This window comes from Tursiops truncatus, chromosome 3, assembly GCF_011762595.2.
Source record: "Tursiops truncatus isolate mTurTru1 chromosome 3, mTurTru1.mat.Y, whole genome shotgun sequence".
NCBI classification, from domain to species: Eukaryota; Metazoa; Chordata; class Mammalia; order Artiodactyla; family Delphinidae; genus Tursiops; species Tursiops truncatus.
The window spans coordinates 162,012,811-162,040,628 of NC_047036.1; the positions used below are offsets into that span (position 1 = coordinate 162,012,811).

The following is a 27,818-nucleotide window of genomic DNA, read 5'->3' on the forward strand; positions in this document are numbered from 1 at the left end:
TTAAGTAATAGATATTTTAAACTTAACCCACTTGTCAATCACTCACCATACTTAGAAGGTAACAGTGTATAAAAGTTACAATGAAAATGAAACACTGTCATAAGACCCTGCTGAAACAGTAGCCAATGTTAGGTTCCAGACAGCTTCCTTTGTTACAAAGGAAGATTAGAAAGGTTAAAGACACATTATTGCCAAAGACGATCCTTAGACTAGCTGAAAAGGGAGAGACTCTGAGGGATTCGTTACATTATTTAAATAACATTGAATCACTTTGCCCACTGTCCCAGAGTTAGGAAAATTCTGCTTCTGGAAGAGGGACAAAACCCCTACGACTGTCTGAAAGACTCTGCTTGATCTGTGCCCAGCCCATCTCTGGCTAATCTTGCATCATTCTCTGGCCACACTGATCTGCTTTTTGTTCCTTATATTTCCACAATCTTTCCAGCCACAGGGCCTTTGTATATGCTATTATCTGCTAAGAGTCTTTTCTCTTCCCTATTTACCTAGTTAAGTCAGCTTAGCTCAAGGGCAAATCATCAGGGAACTTACCTTTCTGCCCTCCGTTTTAGCCTAAGACCCCTATATTTATTGCTGTTCTGATCAGGAACTACTTTGTAGTAGTAGTAGTAGTAGTAGTAGTAATAGTAGTGGTAGTGGTAGTGGTGGTAGCAGTAGTATTTATCACAACTGCAATGTTACATTTCTTTCTGGGTCTGTCTCCTTTTCTAGCTTGTGGCCTCCATCAGGGCAGAGATGAATCTAGTAGATGCTTACTAAGTGTTTTTTGTGAGTGAATGATGTATTTGCTACTTTCCTTTGAGGTCGGTCCTTTTAATGTCCACTTTTCACAGACTGGGAAACCGAGGTCCAGAGAAGATTGTCCTGCAGGAGAGCAAATACGGGACAGGTCTAGTGGTGTCCCCCCCCACCGTCAAGATATTCGCTCACCACGCCCACCCCCACCCCCGCCTCCTCCACTGTGTGGGACCCAAGGAACAGATGCCCCAGTTCGGACTCCGCTGAGCTGGGAAAGGGCCGGTCCACAGGTCGAGACCAGCCCAGAAGCGGCTCCCAGACCGGCTTACCCGGTTTCAGGAACCTGAGAGACGTCCACCCGCCCGCGGTGGTAAAACGCAGGCCTCGTCCAGATTGCTAGTGGCGCGGGGCGGGGACTTGATCTAGGCTGGGAAATTTAAGTCCGAGGCTGGGCCCTCTGGGTGGGTAACGTAGCCAGGGCGCGGGGCGGGGTTATCTGGGTGTCAATCACAGACGGGGGCGGGGTATGCAAATTTACCCGCTTTGCACGCCTTTCTGGGCCCCGCCCCCGCGCGCTGCACCGAGCTAAGTACTTCCTAGAGCTCCAGGTGTTGGTCTGTGACCCCGGCTCCGCCCCCTCGCCCCCAAACTGGTCCCTTCCGGATTCCGCCCAGACCTTCGGCGCTTGCCTCCCCCTCCCGCCCCAGCGCGCCCTGCGGTTGTAGGGGCGGGGTTTAGGTACGGGGCGGGGTTTAGGCGCCGAGCAGGAAGGCAGAGGTCGAGCAGGGGGTTCCTGGGGCTGGGCGTCGGCTCGGAATCAGGTAAATGGCACAGAAAAGCTGAAGGGAAATGGGGGTTGCCAGAGTTTGAGGCTCGCGCTACCCGCCCTTGGCGTGGGGGCTACTGAAACCCTCCCCCATGTATGTTTAGGGGAGCCCAGAACCCCACACCGGTGTCTAGGGGAGCCCAGAACCTCCACAGCAGTGTGTAGTGGAGCTCAGATCCACACACCTGTGTTCAGGGGAGCCCAGACCTTCCCCACCTGTGTCCGGGACTGCTCTCACTAGGGTATTTCATATCTGTTTTCTGAGGCTCAGCCTAGAGGGGTGTTTTGCCCACCTGTGTCCGGGGAGCTAAGGTCACCCCAAATTTGTGTCCAGGAGAGCTGAGCCTAGGGCCTAAGGCCCTCCACCTTATGTCCAGGCCCGAACCCTCTCCAAGGCCAGCTCCCTGCCTGCCCCTTTCTTGCAGCCCCTCTCAGCAGAAATTCCCCTGGGTCCCTACCTCGCCGCCCCTCCCTGCCCTTTTAGTTCTCGCTGCCTTCCAGCCTCCTGGCCCAATCGGCTTCAGATCAGCGCCCCCTCCCCAGCACATTGTTGACTCTCACTTAAGAAGTTATCTCAGCGTTCAGTCTCGCCACCCTCCCTCCTGTACCTAGGTAGCTACCCGGGGGCCCCCTGGGGTCCTGCCTTCTCCGCCCACCCCCACTGGCACCAATTAATTTCCCCCTCAACCTGTCCACTCACATCTGGTTGCCAGCTGCTCACCCTCACCCTGCTTGCCCCCCAGGGTCTCCCAGGGAATTGCTCGCAGCTCTCTGCCTCCTTTGGCCCCCCAAATCCAGGCCACCCCGCCAAAGCACAGCGCCCACTCCCCAGCCCCCCGCAATCCGAGTCTACTAATCAGAAAAAGCCGGCGGTTAGTGCCTGCAAGAGAGATCTGAAATCAGAAGGAGGAGGGGTGCGGTGTGAAACTTCTATGTTTAGACTCTGCTTGATCTGTGCCCAGCCCATCTCTGGCTAATCTTGCATCATTCTCTGGCCACACTGATCTGCTTTTTGTTCCTTATATTTCCACAATCTTTCCAGCCACAGGGCCTTTGTATATGCTATTATCTGCTAAGAGTCTTTTCTCTTCCCTATTTACCTAGTTAAGTCAGCTTAGCTTTCTAACCCAGAGATGCTGGGGGTGGGAGGGGTGGGGGGCAAATGGGTGGAGGGAGGCAGAAGCTTAAGTTGTACTTAAAGAATTGAGATCAAAGCCTTCCGGCTTCCAGATGGGGACTGTGGGGGAGGGCTGCACCATCCCCCCGCCAGGGGCGGATGAGGCTGAGCCCCCCTTCCTCGGAAACCCCCCGAGACTCTGCGGTGACAGCTGTGCCCCAGCCCGCGCCCGGCGGGTTTCCTTTTCCTGTGCTGGCTCTCCTGACTGGCTGGCCTGCAGTATGGCGACACCGGCCCGGCCCTTTTGAAGGAGCTCCCTGGAGGGTCTTCCTGGACGAGGGGGAGGGGGCCAGCTGGAGAACAATGGGCTTCTGTGGCTGCAGGACGCCAGGCACTTCCTGTTAACTCTTCACTCGGGGCCCAGCTGCAGAGGGGGGAGCAAGGCGAGGGGAATGACAAAACCAGCAAATGCACAGCTTTTTCTCTTGTTCCACGACTTGTTTGTGAAAGTACCTGGAAATGGTGAGATGAATGCAGACCTTGTCCTCCTCAATGGAGTCACAGGGCCTGTTTCTTTTCCCGTCTGTTGCTGAGGGTTGTACCATCAGGGGACGGGGCATGGCTAGAAATCCCGGGATCTCTGGGGCTGGGCTGGGCTGGGCCGGGCAGGGGACTCAGGTGTCCCAGGTGAGTCCAAAGTACAGCTATGTTTGCCAAGCACGGTTGATCTAACTGTCCTGCCGGGCGAGCTGGAGGTTGCGCTCCCCCTGAGCCATTCCCTTGGTAGTCTGGGCCTCAGTTTCCCTCAGTTTGGGAAGTTCTCCCAAGGGATTGACCAGAGCACAGGGTGGTCCTAGGGGGCCAGGGTGAGCTGAGCGGGGAGTCTTGGAAATGCTCTGCTCTTCCTTGGAGCCCTGGAAAGACATGTTGGGGAATTAGCCGCTGTGTTAATTGAGGCTTCGTGCAAAGTCCTGTGTGTTTACAGAGCTAACCTGAGAAGCACCCTCAGAAGATTCTGTGAGACTCTGAAGGGCCCCTGAAGACTCAGCATTCAACCCCAGGGGCTGCCGGTTAGAGACCAGATCACATGCCCTGTTCTTAGAAGAGACAGTGTATTTATACTTACTGCCAGCCAGGTGCTTTGCTGGGCTCATTCCACATATTCACTTAGTTAACCCCGCCCCAAGCCTGGGTCAGAATTAAAGTAGGCGCTTTCACTAGCACCATTTTACGGATGAGGGAGTTGAGGCACAGAGAAGACGTGTCTACTAAAACAAAGTCCATTGTTTTTCTTTCTCTCCTGGATTTGGGGGCAGAGGATGGGGTGGGTGGGTAGCGATCTTTCTCCAGACTAGTGGACTTTTGCTTGTGTATACCCAGCACCTTATCATAGATAAGGAAAGAGAGCTCAGGGTGGTGAGATCCATGGTCCAGGTCCTCTGGCCACCACCGGGCGTCCTTTTCTCTCGTGCATCCTGGGCTAGCCACCCACTAGCTTCGCCCACCAGCTTCCTCCTTCAGCGTTTGCAGACCCACTTGCTGGGTGATTCTGTACTGTCTTTTCTCCTGTTTCCTCTGGTGAAAACATCCCCAGAGGCCAATCTGTGCGTGCTCAGCCCAGGGGCTTGATGAGGACAAAGTTGGGTTTGGGTTTTAGTTTTTGTTGCTTTTTGTTTTGGGTGATCATTATTAACTGAGCAAATCCAAACCGCCCACACTGCTAGACTAGAAAGGCTGCTGCTGGGCCCCCTTGCAGGTGTCTGGAACAAGAAATGGCTCACTGCTTCACCCTTTAGACCCGGGGGTGGGGCGAGGGAAGGCCGGGAGGGCCATCAGAGGCCACCTGCCATGTTAGGGGTGTGTTAGAGGCCGCAGGAGTCTGGGCCTCAGCCCATGGGCCCCAGGCCAGCCCACTGCCAACCAGCCTCCACCTGAGTACCGCCCCCCCCACCCCGCCTCCACCGCCACTCCGCTCCCCTGCTGTGGCCCGCCCTTCCGGAATGAAACTTGTCCTGGCTTGGAGCCACCAGGAAGGCCAAAGCAAGCCTGCAATTACTGCCGGGGCCCTGCCGGCTGTGGCTCGGAGGCTCAGCATGGGGCGGGGGTGGAGCTCCTCCCCGTCGGGCCTTGTGCCTGGAGTGGTGGTTCAAGTCTGCAGCTTCTACCCCCAGGTAGTCCCCTGCTGGCTTCTGGCTACCCAGGGATATTGTCTTGTAAACAGATACTCGGATTTTCAAAGTACTCTCCTGTTGTTTGGGACAAGGCATTACCTTCCGAGAGGGGTGGGTATGAAACCAGTTCCTTTTTTTTTTTTTCCATGCCCTGGGGCTTGCTGGATCCTAGTTCCCCGACCGGGGATCGAACCCGTGCCCCCTGCAGTGGAAGCACGGAGTCCTAACCACTGGCCTGCCAGGGAATTCCCTCTGAGGGAGAAACTGAGGCTGTGAGAAGGGGCTTACCCCAGGATCTCCAGAACCTTCCTTTTAGGAAGGGGGGCTTCCCCTCTCCTGGCTTTGCGTCTCTGGCTGCTGCTGCGGAGATGAGGCTACGGAGGAGGGAATGTGCAAGAGAGGGCCTCTGGGGACTGCAGTCAGCGGGCACTAATGTGTCTGTCTCTGCAGCCTGGGCGTCCTTCTGTCTCCCGTGACCCCCCTCCCTTATCCCCAGGCTTGTCCCTTTTTCTCACGACTTTCTGGACATCTGTGGGCGGTGCATACTTGTTGCCCAATCTCCCAGTGATTCCACTGTGACTAAAGCCAGCTCTGTCCCTGGAGGCTGGAACCAGGGTGCACCCCCAGGGCCACATGTCCCAAGCTTGGACCTGGGTTTCTGGTCAGACTGGGCGAGTGGGCAGGCAGGCTGGGTCTTCTCGGCTCTGGGAAATTCTCTGCCCACCCTCTGAATGGCCCAGGTTCCCTCTGATTGTCCTGGATTACCCTAGTGTACCTGTCCCTGCTCTTGGTGAATCTCCCTCCTTGCAGCTACCCTATATGTTCTAGAAAGCTAGGGAAGGATCCTCAGAACCATCGTCCTGCCAGCCACCCACCAGATGGGCCAGGTCTCAGGCATGCTCCCTGCTCTGTGCTCAAGGCCAGCATGCTTCCTCCCCCAAACCTTCTCCAATTCATACCGCAACAGAGCCCGTCCTGTCCCGTTGCCATGGCATCTGTGGTACCCAGAAGCCAGATGGTCTTATGTTCCCTAATGCCCCTTCCAGGCTCAGGCACTTCTGAGCTCTGTGAGAGTTTACTCTGTACCCCTAGATCCCCCCCACCACACCGAGGCTGTGTGCCCCAGTAGTCTCCCCCCATGACTCTGAGACAGGCCGTGATAGCACTTGTCTGAATTTCGGATTTGAACTGGGGTCTGTGGGAGCCTTGGAGCCTAAGGTCTTAAGAATGACAATCATCATAGCAGCTGTTGCTTCCTAGTGAGGCACTTTACCTATGGAGTCCTCACTGCAAAGATTTATTACCTTATCCTCATTTCACATTGTTGAAACTGAGGCCCAGGGAGGCTGGATAGCTTGGCTGCTCTATATAGTCTTTACAGCGAAAAAGTGCCAGTTTCTTCCCCCCCCCCCCCCCCCCCGGTACGCGGGCCTCTCACTGTTGTGGCCTCTCCCGCTGCGGGGGACAGGCTCCGGATGCGCAGGCTCAGCGGCCATGGCTCACGGGCCCAGCCGCTCTGCGGCATGTGGGATCTTCCCAGACCGGGGCACGAACCCGTGTCCCCTGCATCGGCATGCGGACTCTCAACCACTGCGCCACCAGGGAAGCCCAGTGCCAGTTTCTTGACTCTTGACATTTGGGGCTGGATTGTTCTCTGTTGGGGGTGGGAGCTCTGCCTTGTGCATCTCAGGATGTTGAGCTGCAGTCCTGGCCTCCATCCACTAGTGTTACCTGAAAACTGGGATCACCTCTAGGAGGGTGTCAAGGTAAAGATTGGGAGAAGGAAGGATTTATTATTTGCAGCAGGTAAGGAGAATACCAGACATCTTTCCTAAAGCAGTGTCTCTCTGAACAGCAAAACTGGGGAAGTTTTAAGTAAGGGTACGTGTATATTTAGGAAGGGGCTTGAGCAGAAGAGAATTCAACATAGAATTGGGGCAGAGGTAGATGGAGTCCAAGCTTTACTTGATTGAAGTCAGAAGGGTCAACAACATCATTCTATCCTCCACCTGGGTTGGGGCCTTAGTTTCTGCAGAACTCAAAGACCTGTATCAGATTGTTATGTATATCCCTTCAGGAGGAGCTAGGTCTCTATTTTATTGCTGAAATATTGTTTCTTGACTACTTTTCCTGTGTTCCCACATTCCCTCGCTTCCCTTAAGGTCACTGATTACTGAGACCCGTTCAAGGGCAAGCGTGGTGGCCAGGCTTAGATCACAAAGTGGCTTAGGCCAGAAATGGCTTCACTTATGTCAAGAAAGCCATGTCTGGTTCTCTTTCTTTGGGGACCCCCTACCCTATCTACTTACACTAGGTATCAGAGCGCCTCTTCCTACAGTCATGGCAACAAATAATGTCCCCAGATGTGGCTTTAATTTGGTGTGGGGTGTGGGGCAGCCTCACCACCTGCCTTTGACTGCCCTGACTCTCCACATAGGTGCCCGCCTGAAAAGTAAGTGTGTGTGTGTGTGTGTGTGTGTGTGTGTGTGTGTGTCTTTTCCCCAAAACAGGCATGGAGTTCTGGGGATGGAGGTGATTGGTAGGTTCTGGCATCTTAGGGAGGGGTCAGTTGGGCTGTCATTCTAGGCCATGTCCCCTTTTCCTGGTGGAAGGCGTGCAGGTTCCCCAGGCCCTGGCAGGTGGAGACAGGCAGCCCTTTTCTTCCTTCCTGGTTCCCAGGGGTGGGTGATAGTGGCAGAGGCAACCCAGGAGCCAGAGGGTATGGGGAGCCACGACCTGGCCTCCGGATTTACTGGGCGGGTGCCCGGGTGTGTGCTCTGAGACCCAAGGGCCCTTGTGGGTGTGGAGGAAAAACCAGAGGCTAAAGTAGGTCTCCCCCACCTGCCTGCCTGCCACCCTTACATCCCACCCAGCCCTGGCTCCAGGCCAGCGACTGCCAGGATAGTGACTCACAGAGTTGCAGAGCCCAGGAGAGAAACAATGCAGGGTGGGGTGTCCCCCTCATCCTCAACCTTCCCAGCATCCCCGTTAAGACCAGGACCCTTGAGGGCTCTGCATTTTACTCTCCCTGCATGACCCTGCCATCCCCCTTCCCCGCCCCGCACCAGTGGGATTTTTTTTTTTTTCTCGGCACCGCGCTACGGCAGGAAGACAGAAATGAGCGTGGGGCATGGAATGTCTGAGGTTGCAATGTATTTAGGCCAGGATGAGAGAGTGTGTGTGCTGGGGAGCGGTCCATAAAAACTAACCACCCTATAGTTTGGGCTGCTCTCACCTTTCGAAACAGACCCCATTCTGTCTATGGGTTGTGTATCTCTCTCAATAAATCTTACCTGTCACTTTGCCTCTTGCTGAACTCCTTCTGCGATGAGATGTAAAGAATAAGTCCTGAGACCAGGTGTGCTATTTCAATTAAAAGACAGTGGGGGGCTTTCCTGGTGGCGCAGTGGTTGAGAGTCCGCCTGCCGATGCAGGGGACACGGGTTTGCGCCCCGGTCCGGGAGGATCCCACATGCCGCGGAGCGGCTGGTCCCCTGAGCCATGGCCGCTGAGCCTGCACGTCCGGAGCCTGTGCTCCGCAACGGGAGAAGCCACAACAGTGAGAGGCCCGCGTACCGCAAAAAAAAAAAAAAAAAAAAAAAAAAGACAGTGGGGCGCTTCCCCGGTGGCACAGTGGTTGAGAGTCCGCCTGCCGATGCAGGGGACACGGGTTCGTGCCCCAGTCCGGGAAGATCCCACATGCCGCGGAGCGGCTGGGCCCGTGAGCCATGGCCGCTGAGCCTGCGCGTCCGGAGCCTGTGCTCCGCAAGGGGAGAGGCCACAGCAGTGAGAGGCCCGTGTACCGCAAAAAAAAAAAAAAAAAAAAAAAGACAGTGGGTTTGAGTGTCAGCCTGTGGGTTCAAGTCCCAGTCTGAGTTTTGGCTGAGTTCGAGTCTCATCTGAGGTGCGATTGGGTTCGAGTCCCAGTCTGAGTTGTGCGGTTTCACGATAAGGGATAGAGTGGAGTTGTGACAGAGACCCACCCCCCTCCCAACCCGGACATATTTCCTGACCTGCCTCTTGGTTGCTGGTATCTGGATTGTACAGGTGGGGGCCTTTCCATCAGGGTCGGGGAGACAGGCAATATTTGATACTCAAGTGCACTGGTAAGCTCAGAAAAAAGAAAATACAATGGGGTTACAAGAGAAGGAGAGAGTGCTGGGGGGAGAGCGGAGTGGTGGCCAATTTAGAAAGATGGTCAGTGGCACAGTTGAATGTTCTTCCCATCCCAGGCCTGGAAGGGAGGTCTATGTGTGTTGCTGCAAAGACCCCCTCATCTGATCTCTGCCAACCTGTTCCTCCTGGGCAGCCGGCGGCCCCGGGAGTGCTTAGGGGATTTCTGGCTTCTGACCGTGGCCATGATGAAGTGACCTGGTGTCCCAGGGGTCAGGGCAGTGTCTCAGGGCAGTTTAACTTGGGGATTTGGAAGGTGCTTGATGTGGAGGGGGGAAGAGAAGAGGGAAGCTGTCCCCAGCTGTCACCTGCCACCCTGCTTATAGCCACTCTGTGCTGACGGCCAGATGCAAGTCAGTGCCAGACTCCTATACATTTCCTTTTTTTTTTTTTTTTGGATAATAACTTGGACTTTATTAAAATTAATGCTGGGGGAAAGGCAGTGTTAAGAGAAAAAAGACCAGCTACAGATGAGGAGAAAATGTTTGCAAAACAAGCATTTGATAAGTGACTGATATCCAAAACATACAAAACCAGAACAAAACAACACAAAACCAAAACCAAAACAGAAAAACCCTCTTAAAACTCCACAATGTAAAACAACAGTAAGATACCACTACACATGTATTAGAATGGCCACAACTGGGAACGCTGACAGCATGGAATGCTGGTGAGGATGCAGAGCAAGAGGAATTCTCGTTCACTGAGTCCTGTACATTTCTCCCTGACCCTTTCCACATAAGCTTGTCAAAGGGCTCATCCTGCCCTGTCTGCTTCCTCTGCCCCTTTCTCCTGGGTTACTCCCACCCTGGCATTTGTAGTGTGGGCCAGGCAGGGAGTGGGCCTTGCAGGATGGTGGACACACATGACCTAGGGCACGTTGTGGCGGGATGCTGCCTCTACCCTACAGGCTGGCCTCACCTTCTGGGCAGCTGTCTCGGGGGAACCCCAGCACCCTGTTCCTTCTGTTCGTTAAAGCTGGACTTTGAAGGTTGAGACCTTTCCAGAAAACCACTTGGGTCCCTAGAGTTCAGGAAGGAGGAGCCTACATTCCTCTTCATTTTTCTGGGCTCACCTGACCACCATCCCATCCCAGCTGCTGCATTTAAGGCCGTCACCCTAGCCAGTCAACTTCTCTGTTAACAAAAACTGCAGTGCTCCCAGGAAAGTTTCATCTAAATCTTGATTCATTGCTTCATTCCACACACCTCTAATGAGCTCATCCTGCAAACCATCGAAGACTGGGTGCAGAATTGGCCCGCCACTGGGATGTCTTTGCTGTATCGTTAAGTAAAAAAGCAAGTCGTCATCCCCCAAATAATTGAAAACATATTCATACAAATCCTTTTACACACATGTTCATAGCAACACTGTCTACCATCGCCAAAAGGTGGAAACAATTGTCCATCAATGGATGAAGGGATTAACAAAAAGTGGTCCATCCATATGATGGAATATTGTATTCAGCCTTAAAAAGAATGAAGCACTGATACATGCTACAACCTGGACGAACCTCAGAAACATTAAGCTCAGTGAAAGAAAAGGTCGCGTATCATATGACTTTGTTTTATATGAAATTTATGGAATAGGCAAATCCAGAGACAGAAGTAGATGAGTGGTTGCCAGGAGCTGGGAAGAGGGGATAAGGAGTGACTGCATAATGTACATGAGGTCTCCTTGTGGGGTGATGAAAATATTATGGAACTGGATAAGATGGTTGCAAAACATTGTGAATGTACATGGACCCCAGTGTTGATAGCAGCACTATTCACGATAGCCAAGACATGGAAACAACCTAAATGTCCATCCACAGATGAATGGACAAAGAAGATGTGGTACATATATACAATGGAATATTACCCAGCCATAAAAAAGAATGAAATAATGCCATTTGCAGCAACATGGATGGACCTAGAGATTATCATACTAAGTGAAGTAAGTCAGACAGAGAAAGACAAATACCGTATAATATTACTTATATATGGAATCTAAAATATTACACAAATGAACGTATCTACAAAACAGAAACAGACAGACACAGAGAACAGACTTGTGGTTGCCAAGGGGGATGGGGGTGTGGAGGAGGGATGGATTGGGAGTTTGGGATTAGCAGATGCAAACTATTATATATAAAATGGATAAACAACAAGGTCCTACTATATAGCACAGGGAACTATATGCAATATCCTGTGGTAAACCGTAATGGAAAAGAATATGAAAAAGAATGTGTATATATATATATAACTGAATCACTTTGCTGTACAGCAGAAATTAACACAACATTGTAAATCAACTATACTTCAAAAAAATGTGAATGTACTAAATGCCACCAAATCGTAGAGTTTATTACTTTTAAAAAAAAATTTATTTATTTTTGGCTGCGTTGGGTCTTCATTGCTGCGTGTGGGCTTTCTCTAGTTGCAACGAGCTGGGGCTACTCTTCACTGCGGTGTGCGGTCTTCTCATTGTGGTGACTTATCTTGTTGCGGAGCACAGGCCCTAGAGCGCAGACTCAGTAGTTGTGGCGCCCGGGCTTAGTGGCTCCGTGGCATGGGGGATCTTTCTGGACCAGGGATCACACCTGTGTCCCCTGCATTGGCAGGCGGATTCTTAACCACTGCGCCACCAAGGAAGTCCCTGTACAGTTTAGAATGATGGTTGCTGGTTGGGAATTCTCTGGAAGTCAAAAAAAAAAAAAAAAAAGAAATAAAGAAGGAAAGAAAGAAAGGAAGTGGTTCCTAGTTAATTTTATGTTCTGTGAATTTTACCTCAACTTAAAAAAAAAAACAAGCAAGTCACCAAAGGTAAGTATTGCATGCTTCTGCTTTGTCTTTAAATAAAAGGACTTACAAGGGTGTGGGGTGGGAGGCAGTGCCGTCCAGGAGTGAAGGAAAGAGGCTGCCCAGTATCAATCCCCTTCTCCTACCAGTCCTCAAGGCTTTGCGCCTCCCAGCCAAGTCTGCACAAGTGGATGTGGCCTCCGGTCTGTGGGAAGGGTGGCTGCTTTGTGCCTGCCCATTGGAGGGGCTCAGGAACAGTGAACTCTCAGGATGGTGGTGAGAACAGAGTCCCAATATAGACCAGATGGCTAACAGTGGTCACCCAGGCAGGAAGGCACTGGGTGGCCACATTGTTCATGAGCCCATTGGGTCAACACAGGGGTGGCTGGGGAAGGAGGCCAGTTGTTATCCACAGACTCCTATCCATTTGATTATTAAAATCCTCTTCTGCTAAGGCCACCCTTCAGTGAATGTCTTAGTCTGTTCAGGCTTCTCTAACAGACATACCATAGACTGGGTGTCTTATAAACAGCTATTTATTTCTCACAGTTTTGAAGGCTGGAAGTCCAAGATCAAGGTGCTGGCAGATGTGGTGTCTGGTGAGAGCTAACTTCCTGGTTCATAGATGGCATCTTCTTGCTGTGTCCTCACATGGCAGAAGGGACCAGGGAGCTCTCCGGGGTCTCTTTATAAGGACACTGAATCTCATTCAGGAGGGACCCACCCTCATGATCTAATTCCCTTCCAAAGACCCCACCTTCTAATACCATCACCTTGGGGGGTAGGATTTTAACATATGAATTTGTTTGGGGGGGGACACAAACAATCAGAACATAGCAGTGAGCATTGACATGGGATACCTCACACTTATTGCCCATTCAGTGAAGCCTGTTTGCAGATCTCTTCCCCAGACTTCTTCATCATGAATTTTCCAATCATCTTCTTTTCAAGTCCCTGATCCTCCAGCCAAACCACTGGCTCCAGCCTCCGAATCAGCATAAGATCACACATCTGGCCATTTCTCCTTCCAGGTAAAATGAACAACAAAACCTGGTGCCCTGCTCACAGTTCTGCCCACTGGGATCCCCTTCACTACTGTCCTTCAGGGGTGTCCCAGAGAGGGGCTATAGTGCTGCAGCTGTTCAGTTTCAGGGGGTGTCTGCAGATCATGCAGAACCATCTGTAAACCAGGCCTGAATTTTCTTTCCCTTAACTGATGGTAGGGACCTCCCCAGGAAGCCATAGGTGCAGCATGAGAGAGAGCAGGTAGCAGGGCTCTGTACCATGTGACCTTTTGCTTAAACGGTGCAGTTTTATATTACCCCTATAATAATTTTTGAAAACCTGCATACTCACTACTGTGGTCTGACTGTTTGTGTCTCCCCCCACCCCCAATGTGTATGTTGAAATCCTACCCCCCAAGGTGATGGTATTAGGAGGTGGGGCCTTTGGAAGGGAATTAGGTCATGAGGGTGGGTCCCTCATGAATAGGATTAGTGCCCTTATAAAGATAACCAAGACTCCCTGATATACACTATTAGAAGCGACAGATGTGGGGCAAGAGATTGTGCTAGAACCATCCACAGCATGGTGGCTAAATGCAGTCTGCTGTCTGTTTCTGTACAGCCTGTGAGTTAAGAATGGCCTTTTCTTTTCCTTCCTTCCTCCCTCCCTCCCTCTTCCTTCCTTCCTTTTTCTTTCTTTCTTTCTTTCTTTCTTTCTTTCTTTCTTTCTTTCTTTTTCCTTTCTTTCTTTCTCTTTTCCTTCCTCCCTCCCTCCCTCCCTCCCTCCCTCCCTCCCTCCCTCCCTCCCTCCCTTCCTTCCTTCCTTCCTTCCTTCCTTCCTTCCTTCCTTCCTTCCTTCCTTCCTTCCTTCCTTCCTTCCTTCCTTCCTTCCTTCCTTCCTTCCTTCCTTCCTTCCTTCCTTCCTTCATTTTTGACCATGCCTCACAGCATGCAGTATCTTAGTTCCCTGACCAGGGATTGAGCCCATGCCCCCTGCAGTGGAAGCATGGAGTCTTAACCATTGGACCGCCAGGGAAGTCCCCAGGCCTTTTCATTTATAAATGGCTGGAAAAAATTTTCACGACTTGAAAATTATCTGCAATTCAAATTTTAATGTCCAAGGGATTGGGGGGATAGAACAGATGTTGTTGAAGGGCATAAACTTGCAATGAGTAGTAAATAAGTCCTAGAGTTCCACAGATGCACAGAAGAGTAAATATAGACAACAGTCTTGTATTATAATCATCAGACTTGCTAAGAGACTAGCAATTTAATTATTCCCACCACTAAAAAGAAATAATGATGTAACATCATAGAGGTGCTAATTATGGATACAATGGCAATCATATTATAATATCTAAATCAGTTACAATATATAAATGTGTCAAGTGTTGGACACCTTAAATTTACACAGTGTTATATGGCAAATATATTTCAATTAAAGTCAGAGTTCATAAATAAAGTTTTATTGACACACAGCTGTGCTCATTCATTTACCTATTATCTGGGGCTGCTTTTATACTACGAGGCAGAGTTGAGTCATTGCAACAGAGACTGCCTGGCCCTCAGAGCAGAAAATATTTCCTGTCTGGCCCTTTCCAGATGTTTGCAGACCCCTGCTCTAAGGAGCCTAAGACCTGAATGTTACCTGATGCTGACTCGGGGCTTCCTGGGATGTTTCCTGGTTGGCACAGCAAAGAGGTGGGTGGGAGTTGGAGTTGGAGGGGAGTGAGGACACGCAGAAGACTCTGATGATTAACACTGGGGAGGGGACGATGAGGATTCCCCCGGGGGGAGGGGACACTTGAGCCTTCAAGGTGGAGTGGGATTGAGCACTGAGATGGGCAGGCTGGTGGGGGCACAGCAGGAGCAGAGACAGGAAGGCCAGACCTGTCTCAAGTAATGGCCTCACCCTGGGCTGATGGATGGGATAGAACCATCCTATTAACCACCCGCCATCTAACCAGTCACAGGGTCCCATCTCCTGTCTCCGTGTTTCTCCCTTCCCTCTGTTTTTCCCTGCCCCACCCTGGTGCCATCATCTGTCATTGCCTTGGGTTCCGGGATGTGCCCCACCTCCCTTCTCTGGTCTCCCTGCCCCAATCATCTCTTTTCTCAGCATAGCCAGTGAACTTTCCTTTCCTTTCCTTTTTTTTTTTTTTTTAAATTGAGGCAAAATAAATAACATAAAATGCACTTTTTTTTTTCTTTTTGGCTTGCGCCACGTGGCTTGCAAGATCTTTTTTTTTTTTTTTAGCGGTACGCGGGCCTCACTGTTGTGACCCATCCCGTTGCGGAGCACAGGCTCCGGACGCGCAGGCTCAGAGGCCATGGCTCACGGGCTCCAGCCGCTCCGCGGCATGTGGGATCTTCCTGGACCGGGGCACGAACCCGTGTTCCCTGCATCGGCAGGCGGACTCTCAACCACTGCGCCACCAGGGAAGCCATTGCAAGATCTTCATTCCCTGACCAGATGTTGAACTCAGGCCCCCCAGCAGTGAAAGTGCCAAGTCCTAACCACTGGCCTGTCAGGGGATTCCAAACCATTTTATTATTTATTTATCTATTTATATTTTTATTTTTTGGCCATGCTGCGCAACTTGCAGGATCTTAGTTCCCTCGACTAGGGATATTATTTTTCCTCCACCAGGGATTGAACCCGAGCCCTCCACAGTGAAAGCGTGGAGTCCTAACCACCTGACCGCCAGGGAATTCCCCAAACCATTTTAAAGTGTACAATTCCCTGGCATTTAGGACGTTCACAATGTTGTGCAATTATCACCACCATCCATCTCCAGAACATTTCCATCACCTCAAGAAACACTGTACCCATTAGCCGCCATACCCATTCCACCTCCCCTAGCCCATGGCAACCACCAATCGTCGTTTTCTGTTTCTATGCATTTCCCTCTTCTGGACACTTCATATCAATGGAATCATACACTATGTAGTCTTTTGTGTCTAGCGTCTTCCAGTTAGTTTGTTTTTGAGATTCGTCCACGTTGTAGTATGTATCAAAACTTTGATCAGTTTCTGAATGAACACTCGATTGTATGGATATACCACAATTTGTTTATCCATTCATTTGCTGATGGACACGTGGGTTGTTTTCACCTTAACCCATGACATAAATACACCTAACATAAATTTTACCATTTTGATAATTTTTTAAACTTTTTAAAATTGTGGTAAAATATACATAAAATTTACCATTTTAACCGTTTTTAAGTGAAAGTTTAGTGGTTTTACATACATTTACATATTGTCACCCAACCATCACCACCATCCATCTCTGGAACTTTTTCATCATTCCAAACTGAAACTCTGTCCCTGGGAATTCCCTGGTGGTCCAGTGGTTAAGACTCCATGCTTCCACTGCAAGGGACACGGGTTCAATCCCTGGTTGGGGAACTAAGATCCTGCAAGCCGTGAAATGCTGCCAAACAAACAAAAAACCCCCACCAACCAACCAACAAACAACAACAAACAAACAAAAAAACCCAAACCAGGGCTTCCCTGGTGGCGCAGTGGTTGAGAGTCCGCCTGCCGATGCAGCGGACACGGGTTCGTGCCCCGGTCCGGGAGGATCCCACATGCCGCGGAGCGGCTGCGCCCGTGAGCCATGGCCGCTGAGCCTGCGTGTCCGGAGCCTGTGCTCCGCAACGGGAGAGGCCACAACAGTGAGAGGCCCGCAAACCACACACACACACACACAAAAACAAAAAAAACCCCAAACCAAACTCTGTCCCCATTAAACAATAACTCCTCACTCCCCTCACACCAGCACCTGGTAACCACTGTTCTTTCTGTCTCTAAGTCAGTGAGTTTTTACAAATGGAAGTCTGAGCACGCCAGCTCTCCTGAGCCTTCAGAGGCTCCCTTCTGCTCTCAGAATAAAGACCAAGTAGTCCCAAGGAGGATGTACATGGCACCTTGGTCTTCTCAATTTGCTCCTACTCAGAACTTCTTTCCCTGCATGGAATGTCCCCACCCCTCCCCCTTCTCCCACTAGACCCTTGTCCTTCAGGCCATGTGTATATTTCCCCTTCCCCTTCTGAGGAAGGTCAGCCTCTCTGCAGTGCTCTGGGCTGTTCCTTCACAGCACACATCCCAGTTGTCATTCATTATTTCCCTGCTTTTTCTTTTTGGTTTGTCGATGTAGTTTTGTCGATGTGCCCTTTGCCTCCTCCATCTGACTGGGAGTCCGTGAGGATGTGACAGTGCCCATCTTACTCTCCACCGTGCATCCTCAGCTCCTGACCTGCGCCTGGCACCTAACCTGTGCCCTATGTACAGTTGAAGGACTGGCAGAAAGTCCCCGCAAGGGAGGGGGGGATGGGCTGTGGCAGGAGGTGGACATCTCGAGCTCCGGATGGTGTGGGGAGCTTGGGCTGCAGGTGGGCTGCATGAGCAGAGAGCCCAGGGAAAGGGGGGCGCTGGCTGGGTGGGGGCTGCAGTTACCCTGATGGAGGAGGGAGGGTCTGCCCGAGTGGAGCAGTGGGTGTGGAGAGCTGGGCGACTGGGCACAAGTGCAAGCTGGAAGCGTGATCAGGTGGAGGTGAGGCTGAGGGACAGGTGAATGATGCTGTTGCATGGGTGGCTGTCCTGCATGCACATTCAGAGCCTGGGGAGGCCAGCCTGGGGCTGGAGCCCCGCTAAGGGCTGGCAGCCTGTGTCCCACAGTGTCCATGTGTCCCCCCACCCCCCCATCCCACCCAGGTACGCTCCTGGAGCGGGCTTGACCTGCCTCAGCTGGAGGCATCTGCACAATCTGCAATTTCCAGCACCCAGTTCCGGCCAAGGAGAGGGACCTTTATAAAGTCAGACTTGGCTTTCCCCCAACTGGCTGGCCTCCTTATCCCTGATTCTAAATGCCAGCTTGTCACAGTGTGTCTGCACGCAAGCAGGAGCCTTCATCTCTAGGGGCGGTGGTTGGGGGGATGTTTGCTGTGCTAGGGGCAGCATGAGGGTGGTATCTCTTAACAAGCTGGTGGCCATTTCCCACCCTTCCACCCGCCCCATGGTTCTTTTTATAGCTCACATTTACAGAAAGCCTAAACATCTGAGCCTGGGCCTCGTGACAGCAGGCTGTTTGAGGCTGCAAGGGAAGGGGCGAGAAGGCAGAGAGGCGGGGGTGTCTGAGCCCAGCGTGGAGGACGGCTGGCTGGGTCAGGGGCGGCTGCTGGCTTCCTTCCATCAGCCCCACAGTCTCAGATGGTGCTGAGCTATATTTAAAGGCTGCTTTCTCTGCCTCCACTGATGAATGAGTCAGAAGGAGGGCTGGTGTGGCCCCAAGGCTTGGCCGGGTCCACCCTGAGAAGCTGGGAGCAAACTCCTCAAGAAGTAATCCTGTAGCAGCCCCAGCAGGGTCCCTACTGACCTGGCATCTCCTTGCTCAGGCCACCCTCCCCATCCCTGCCCCAGCTGTGCACCAGGTGAGAAGCCCAATGAATGACCCCTGACTTAGGGGTACCCACAGGCAGCTGAGGACCAGTGATGGCTCCCTGGGCTTATGCAGTGGCCTCTGTAGCCAGGTAACTCCTGCAGGATTCCCAAGGCATCCACTTCCTCTGGAAGTGGACTGTTACGTTTTCTTGCTTTTATAGCATCACCATGTGCCACTGTGGTTGGCACTGCATGCACACACAGTGCCAGGTAGCCCCGAGGGGCCTGCACACACATGTCCTCCTTACCTTACTCCTATTTTATTGATTAGAAGGCTGAGTCCAGGGTTGGGATGTATCTTAGTCCATCTGGGTTGCTATAACAAAATGCCATAGACCAGAAGGCTTATAAACAACAGACATTTATTCTTTACAGTTCTGGAGGCTGGAACATCCAAGACCAAGGTGCCATCAGGTCTGGTGTCCAGTGAGGGCTTCGTGGTTCACAGATGGTGTCATTTTGCTGTGTCCTCACATGGCAGAAAGGGCAAGTGAGTGCTCTGGGTTTCCTTTGATAAGGGCACTAATACCACTCATGAGGGCTCCACCCTCATGAGCTGATCACCCCAAAGGCCCCACCTCTTAATACCATCACATTTTCTTTTTAAATTGGAGTATAGTTGCTTTACAATATTGTGTTAATTTATACTGTACAGCAAAGTGAAGCTATACGTATACATATATCCCCTCTTTTTTGGATTTCCTTCTCATTTAGGTCATCACAGAGCATTGAGTAGAGTTCTCTGTGCTATACAGTAGGTTCTCATTAGTTATCTATTTTATACATAGTATCAATAGTGTATATATGTCAATCCCAATCTCCCAGTTCATCCCACCCCCCCTTCCCCCTTGGTATCCATACATTTGTTCTCTATGTCTGTGTCTATATTTCTGCTTTGTAAATAAGATCATCTATACCAATTTTTTCAGATTCCACATATATGCCTTAGTATATGATGTTTGTTTTTCTCTTTCTGACTTAATTCACTCTGATGACAGTCTCTAGGTCCATCTATGTCTCTACAAACGACCCAATTTTGTTCCTTTTTATGTCTGAGTAATATTCCATTGTATATATATACCGCATCTTCTTTATCCATTCCTCTGTTGCTTCCATGTCCTGGCTATTGTAAATAGTGCTGCAATGAACATTGGGGTGCATGTGTCTTTTTGAATTATGCTTTTCTCTGGGTGTATGCCCAGTAGCGGGATTGCTGGGTCATATGGTAGTTCTATTTTTAGTTTTTTAAAAATACTGTTTTCCATAGTGGCTGTATCAATTTACATTCCTACCAGCAATGCATGAGGGTTCCCTTTTCTCTACACTCTCTCCAGCATTTATTGTTTGTAGATTTTTTGATGATGGCCATTCTGACTGTTGGGAGGGGATACCTCATTTTTGATTTGCATTTCTCTAATAATTAGTGATGTTGAGCATCTTTTCATGTGTTTGTTGGCCATCTGTATGTCTTCTTTGGAGAAATGTCTTTTAGGTCTTCTGCCCATTTTTTGATTGGGCTGTTTGTTATTTTGATATTAAGCTGCACGAGCTGTTTATATATTTTGGAGATTAATCCTTTGTCAGTTGCTTCATCCACCCTCATGACCTGATCACCCCAAAGGGCCCACCTCCTAATACCATCACGTTGATAGTTAGGGCTTCAACATATGAATTTTGTGGGAGCACAAACATTCAGACCATAGCAGGATGTGTGTGTATGTGTGTAGGTGGCAGAGCAGGGATTGGAGGATGGTCTGTCCAACCCTACTATGCAGATGTCACCTACTAACCCCAGTGCTGAGGCCCACAGATGGGTGAGATCCTGCACTTGGACACTAGTGGGCAGCGGTGGGGGTGACCCCCCCCCTTCTCCTGCCAGGCACAACAGAGCTGGAGAATGATGCCAGGAGTGTGAGATAGACCTGTGCTGTCCAGGATGGTCGCCATGAGCCACACGTGGCTATCGAGTGCTTGAAAGGTGCTGATCTGAATGGAGATGTGCTCTGAGTGAAAAACACATGCTGGGTTTCAAAAACTCAGCACGAAAAAACAATGTAAAAGATCACGATAATATTCATATTGGTTACATGTTGAAATGATTATATTTTGGCTATGTTGTATTATTAAATAAACATATCACTCAAAATAATTTCCAGGACTTCCCTGGTGGCACAGTGGTTAGGTATCGCCTGCCAATGAAGGGGGCACGGGTTCGAGCCCTGGTCCGGAAAGATCCCACATGCCGTGGAGCAACTTATCCCATGTACCACAACTACTGAGCCTGCGCTCTAGAGCCCGTGAGCCACAACTACCGAGCCCGCGTGCCACAACTACTGGAGGTCGCGTGCCTAGAGCCTGTGCTCTGCAACAAGAGAAGCCACCGCAATAAGAAGCCCACGAACCGCAATGAAGAGTAGCCCCCACTCGCCACAAGTAGAGAAAGCCCGTGCGCAGCAGCAAAGACCCAACGCAGCCAAAAGTAAATAAATTAAAAAAAAATAATAAATAAAAAAACAAGGAATGGAGTTGTGACACATGTTATGACATGGGTGAACCTTGAAAACATTATGCTGAGTGAAAGAAGCCAGATTGAAAGGTCACATATTGTGTAATCCCATTTATGTGAAATGTCCAGAAGGGGCAAATCCACAGAGATAGAAAGTAGATTAGTGGTGGCCAGGGGCTGAGGAAGGGAGATTGGAGAGTGACTGCTAATGGGGATGGACTTTATCTTGGGGTGATAAAAATATATTGAAATTAGCTAGAGGTGGTGGTTGCACAACATTGTGAAGGTACTAAATGCTGAAGAATTGTCCACTTTAAAGTGTTAATTTCATATTATGAGAATCTCGAATCTCTCCGCAATTTTAAAAAAACTAAAAAACTTCACTTGTTCCATTTTTACTTCCTTTAATGTGGTGACTAGAAAACCCAAGTGTGACTCATTTTAAATTGCCGTTGGACATGGCTGGTCTAGATCACCGTGCCTTCAGGGGAATCAAATCACACCTGTACTCTCTGCTCAGGGGGTGAAAACCCCCAGGACCACTGCTGACCTGGAGCAGGGCAGGGAAGAGCTATAGTCCTGGGGGCTGAGGAGAGGGTGAAGGGAGCTGTGACTGTCCATCCCTGTCCACCAGGGGACTTTTTTTTTTTTTTTTTTTTTTTTTTTTTGCGGTACGCGGGCCTCTCACTGCTATGGTCTCTCCCGTCGCGGAGCACAGGCTCCGGACGCGCAGGCCCAGAGGCCATGGCTCACGGGCCCAGCCGCTCCGCGGCACGCGGGATCCTCCCAGACCAGGGCATGAACCCGCGTCCCCTGCATCGGCAGGCGGACTCGCAACCACTGCGCCACCAGGGAAGCCCCACCAGGGGACTTTTGATGTATTTTTCAGATAGTGAGGCACATGACCTTGCTCTCCCTGGCTGGCCAGAGGAATGGAGGACTGAGGTTGGTGCAATACTCTGAACCACCTTGAACTTTTGACACCTGAAGTTCAAAGACCTGGAGACTGTTCCTGTTGCTTGGTGGTTTGGTGGTTTATGCCCCCAGCAGTCCTGGTGGGCAGGGAGGTGTCACCTGGGAGTGGGTTTAGGATGACATGACAGCAGAACCAGAAAAGAGGGCACAGCATGGAGGAGACAAGAGGTAACTAGGTTCCAACGGGCAGGGGCATGTCATGTCCAGGGCTGACTGGAGGGAAACCAAGGGGATGAGGGTTCAAGGTCTACCCTTTTCCACCCATGTGACCTTGGGCAAAGGATCGAACATTTCTAGACTCTCAACTTTTTATCTGAAAGTGCCTCCCTCATTTCCTCCTATCCACTCCCTCCTCTCACAGCGCTCCCAGGAGCATCTCTTCTGGCTTCCCTCTCCAGTGGGCTCTTCCTGCGAAAAGTGGAGCCAGAAACTTAGCGGCTCACAGGGTCTTCAGCTTCAGCCAGCTTTAGCTGGCTTGGATACTGGGTCCCTCTGAACCATCTGCTCCGTTCTGAGTAGTCGTTAGAAAGTTCTTTCAATAGAGCGCCCTGCCGTTTACTTGCGTGATGTCCCGCAGGTCCTCTTTCTGACCTTGGAGCAGGGAGTACGGGCGCTCTCACGCTCTCTTCTGGCTCCACTTCCGCGTTCGCGGACCGCCCCCCCCACCCCCGCTCCTAGTTACAGCGATCACGCGCTCGGCCATTCCCCATCTGGTCTCTAGGTGGCGCTGCCTGCCTGCTTGGTGCACCTTGACTGGTCCAGCCTGTGCAACCTCAGCTCAACCAACGCCTCCTGGGCGCTCCCACGGACCAGGAGCTGAGGACATGTCCTTGAACAAGACCCAGGCCTTGGTTTTGGGGGGAACACAGTCTCATTTGGTTGTCCAGTGGATTGATTATTATTAAGTAGTCTTTGATTGACCTGGGAGATCTGGAGATCAGAGAAAGCACTTTTTGCAGGAGAAGGCGTCTGGATGCCTTTAAAAACTGTTTCCTGATTACAAAAGCGATCGTGTGTATTTGTAGAATTAATTAAGAACAGTACCAAAGTCTGCACTCCCTCCATTGAGGGCCTTCCCCACCCTCTTCAGAGATAAACAAAACGGTCCACAGCTGGCTGTGTACGTCTCTGGATCATTTTCTACTGAGCAAATGGGGTCTTGGAGGATACTTCCTCGATGGTGAATTCTTTCTCCTGTTTAAGAGCTGGAGCAGGGTGGATGAGGGGGAGGGTGTGGGGAGGAGCTGGGCCTGTGGGGAATTGTCTGGGAGGTGGGGAGGAAGGTGGGAGCTCTGGGCAGCTTGCAGGGCCCGAGGTGGTGGGCCTGATGGGGAGATTGCAGGAGGGCCCGGGCCTCCATTCTCAACAGGGACAGGAGACCCCATGGAAAATGGGTGGCATTTTTGGCAGATGGGGCTATCATGGCAGATCGAGGGTGGGGGTGGGATGATCGAGGGTTCTGTGTCCATCCCCTCTACAGACTCTCCTCCAGCCAGCAGCCCACCTCCCCCCCCCCCTTTTTTTTTTTTTTTTGCGGTACGCGGGCCTCTCACTGTTGTGGTCCCTCCCGTTGCGGAGCACAGGCTCCGGACGCGCAGGCTCAGCGGCCATGGCTCACGGGCCCAGCCGCTCCGCGGCATGTGGGATCTTCCTGGACCGGGGCACGAACACATGTCCCCTGCATCGGCAGGCGGACTCTCAATGACTGCGCCACCAGGGAAGCCCCATAAGTTTGTTTTCTACATCTGTGACTCAATTTCTGTTTTGTAAATAGGTTCATTTGTACCAATTAAAAATTTTTATTTATTTATTTTTTTGGCTGCATTGGGTCTTCATTGCTGCACGTGGGCTTTCTCTACTTGCGACGAGCAGGGGCTACTCTTCGTTGCAGTGCACGGGCTTCTCACTGCGGTAGCTTCTCTTGCTGTGGAGCACGGGCCTCTAGGCACTCAGGCTTCATTAGTTGCAGCGTGCAGGCTTCAGTAGTTGCAGCACGCAGACTCAGTAGTTGTGCCTTGTGGGCTCTGGAGCGCGTGTTCAGTAGTTGTGGCATATGGGCTCAGTTGCTCTGTGGCATGTGGGATCTTCCTGGACCAGAGCTCGAACCGGTGTCCCCTGCATTGGCAGGCAGATTCTTAACCACTGCGCCACCAGGGAAGTCCCTGTACCATTGTTTTAGATTCCTCATACAAGTGATATCATATGATATTTGTCTTTCTCTGTCTGACTTACTTCACTCAGTCTGACAATCTCTAAGTCCATCCATGTCGCTGCAAATGGCATTATTTCATTCTTTTTTATGGCTGAGCAATATTCCATTGTATATACCTACCACACCTTCGTTGTCCACTCTTCTGTTGATGGACATTTAGGTTGCTTCCGTGTGCTGGCTATTGTAAATAGTGCTGCAATGAACATTGGGGCAGCAGCCCTCTTCTGCTCATCCTCTGCAGCATCCCCACCAGGCCTTCAGCAGGTGTTTGGCTTAGTCTGTTCAGGTGCTAAGAATATCATGGACTCGTGGCTTATAAACAACATTCATTTACTTCTTGCAGTTCCAGAGGCTAGGAGTCCGAGATCAATTGGATCCAGTGAGAACCCACTTCTTGGTTCATAGATGGCTCTCTTCTCTTTGTGTCTTCGCATGGGGGTCTCTCTGAGGTCTCTTTTATAAGGGCACTAATCCCATTCATGAGGGCTCCACCCTCATGACCTAACCACCTCCCAAAGCCCCACCTTTTAATGCCATCACATTGGAGATTAGGTTTTAACAGATAACTTTGGGGGGACACAAATGTTCAATCTATAGCATCAGCCAGCATTGGCAAGGGAGTGGGTGACTCCTGATCACAGTAACTGTGTACAGGAGACACAGGCTCAGGGTGAAGTCAGCTCCTGTAGGACACACAATGGGTGACAGAGCCAGGGGCCAAACGCTTCCTTGTCTGGCTGTGTCCCACACTTTGTTCATTCACGAGCACCATCTCAGGTTTTCCAAATCTACTTTACTGCTTGTATTACTGTCACTGGTTGAATAGTATCCTTCTGGAATCCATGTCCACCTAGAACCTCAGAATGGGACTGGGATGTTTCCTGACATCGAACGTGTGGGTTTTTTTCCCCATGCTAAACCAATTCTCTGACACTAACTGGATGTCCAACAAATCATTTAGTGCTGACACTATTTTCCTGGAGCTAACATCACAAGTTAAAGGGCTCAGTCCCACAGAGCACCCTCACTTCAGACACAAGTCCCAAGTCTCGGGCCACCTGTACTTCTGACCCACTGGCTCTAAATCAGGGGTTCCCAAGACCCCCTTCTCAGGTTCGTTAATTTGCTAGCATGGCTCACAGAACTCAGGAAGGCATTTTTGATGTTTACTGGTTTATCATAAAGAAATGAACAGCCAGATGAAGAGGTTTACAGGGCAAGACCTGGGAGGGTCCTGAGAGCAGAAGCTTCTGTGCCCATGGAGCTGGGCTGTGCCACTCGCTGGGCATGGGGATGCTTTTGCCAACTCAGAAGCTCTCCATACGTCTCCAGCCCCGACTCCCCAAACCCTTTTTCCTTTGTTAAAATGTTAGATAAGTCCCTGAGTCTAATTGCTCTCTGAGTTTCACTACTTTTCTGTGAACTTCCATGCATGTAAATATTAATAAAAATTGTGTACCTTTTCTTCCATGAATCTGTCATTTGTTGGTTTAATTCACAGACCCTAGTCACTGAATCTAAGGAGGTAGAGGAAAAGTTTTGCCTCCTTGACACAGTAGTGGGCCCCCATTTTACAGACAGGACTTGAGGCTCAGGTAGCAATTGGAGGCTGTGGATTGTAGGGAAGGGGCAGTGATTCCTTGAAGCCCCAAGGACACATCTGAAATGGAGCCTGGATTTTTTGGATCTCTATGAAGGGAGCTGCCCAGGGCATTTGTACGGCATGCCTTGCTCTCAGAGTTTCTGTTTCCTTGCCCCTTCTTCAGCCTTCCATAGGATGCAGCTCAGATCAGGGACCAAAGGGATGTGAGACCACAGCCTAAGCCCCACTCTGCCTCTTCATCCTCTAATCCTCCCACTTTGTGTCTCCTGGGCAACTTACACTCGCTCCAGCCTAAATGTGTGGGCTGTGGACGCCTGAGGTTCAGCCTCCCAGCATTCATCCAGAGCCTTGCCCTTTGGGTCCAGAGGTGTGGGGGGCTTGGGCAGTGGGTCTCATTCCCTGGTGGACAGGTGGTTGCAGCTTCCCTGGCTTCTGAGGAAATTGCATGCCTCTACCTGTTCCCGAATTGCCCCAGCACCCCAGGAGGGGGACCTTTGCCAGAGACCAGCCTTGCCTTGGGCAGGCAGCTGGTCTAGAAGTCTGCGGGGGTTGTGACTGGGCAAGCTGCCTGGTTAGGAAGCTAAAACCCTCTTTAGTTTCTTATTCCACTGGTCTCTTCTTAGGTGCCATTATTATAGGGGGAGCTCTGCCTGTCCTGCCGTTTGGAGTCCCTCAGCCTCCTCTAGCCGAGTTCAGCTCAAGGCTTGGGGTCTGGAGCAAGTCCTTTTGGAACTTTCTTCTTTGATGTTATGGTAATAATGGCCATAGCAAAAAATCGCTCACTATGGGCCAGATATCATTTGTTCTGAGAACAGCAGTTCTCAAAGGGGTCCAGAAACTTGGGGGTTACTGAGACCCTTCCAGGGGGGCCCATCAGGCTGAATTATTTTTTTTTTGGCTGTGCTCCACGGCATGCGGGATCTTAGTTCCCCGACCAGGGATCAAACCCATGCCCCCTGCAGTGGAAGTGTGGAGTCCTAACCAGTGGACTGCCAGGGAATTCCCATGAACTATTTTTATAATATTAAGATGTCCTTTGCCTCTCTCACTTTCATTCTCTCACAGGTGTATGGTGGAGTTTCCAGGGGAGATTGGCTATTGCAACAGGTGGGATGCAGAATCAGATATGAGAATCCAGCTGCTTTCTGTTCAGTCAACATTAATGGGAGGCAAACATGTAAAACAATGCCTCTCTTTTTATGGCATGTTTTTGTTTTGAATGTGATTATTTTTCATTAAAAATGTTATTCATTATCATTAGTAGGTTTATTGTTGATTGTAATTGAAAAGCTAATAAATAAGATGAATGGATAAAGAAGATGTGGCACATATATACAATGGAATATTACTCAGCCATAAAAAGGAACGAAATTGGGTTATTGTAATGAGGTGGATGGACCTAGAGTCTGTCATACAGAGTGAAGTAAGTCAGAAAGAGAAAAACAAATATCATATGTTAACGCATACATACGGAATCTAAAAAAAACGGTACTGATGAACCTAGTGGCAGGGCAGGAATAAAGACACAGACGTAGAGAACGGACTTGAGGACACTGGGGGGAAGGGGAAGCTGGAACGAAGTGAGAGAGTGACATGGACATATATACACTACCAAATGTAAAATGGATTGCTAGTGGGAAGCAGCAGCATAGCACAGCTCAATGCTTTGTGACGACCTAAGGGGGTGAGATAGGGAGGGTGGGAGGGAAGCTCAGGAGGGAGGGGATATATGTATACATATAGCTGATTCACTTTGTTGTACAGCAGAAACTAACACAACATTGTAAAGCAATTATACTTCAATAAAGATGTAAAAAAAAGAAAGCTAATAAATAGTTTAAAAAAGTCTCAGTTTTAATTTCTAAATGGCAAATATCGGTAGCTATAACCCATATAAACAGATACGCTTTGGGATCCTCAATATATTTTTTTAAGAATGGAAAGGGGTGCTGGACTTCCCTGGTGGCGCAGTGCTTAAGGATCTGCCTGCCAATGCAGGGGACATGGGTTTGATCCCTGGTCTGGGAAGATCCCACATACCGCGGAGCAACTAAGCCCGTTCACCGAAACTACTGAAACCCACGTGCTCTAGGGCCCCGTGCTCCACAACAAGAGAAGCCACCGCAATGAGAAGCCCGTGCACCCCAAAAAAGAGTAGCCCCTGCTTGCAGCAACTAGAGAAAGCCCACATGCAGCAACGAAGAACGCAGCCAAAAAAAGAAAAAGAAAAAAAAGAAAAAAAAGAAAAGA

General features: G+C 50.4%; 1 long non-coding RNA gene across 3 annotated transcripts; it reads left to right on the forward strand.

The window, feature by feature from the left end:
- Window positions 1-1,517: 1,517 nt before the first annotated feature.
- On the forward strand, window positions 1,518-26,822 carry LOC117311730 (uncharacterized). Of its 3 annotated transcripts, none has more exons than XR_012331067.1 (4): window positions 1,518-1,577; window positions 12,775-14,528; window positions 18,648-18,762; window positions 20,429-26,622. It is a non-coding gene; the product is annotated as an uncharacterized lncRNA (long non-coding RNA). The 3 variants fall into 3 exon arrangements; XR_012331066.1 differs by lacking the exon at window positions 1,518-1,577 and adding an exon at window positions 26,634-26,822 and having other exon boundaries at window positions 8,508-14,528; window positions 20,429-20,751; XR_004526019.2 differs by lacking the exon at window positions 1,518-1,577 and having other exon boundaries at window positions 8,482-14,528.
- Window positions 26,823-27,818: the final 996 nt, after the last annotated feature.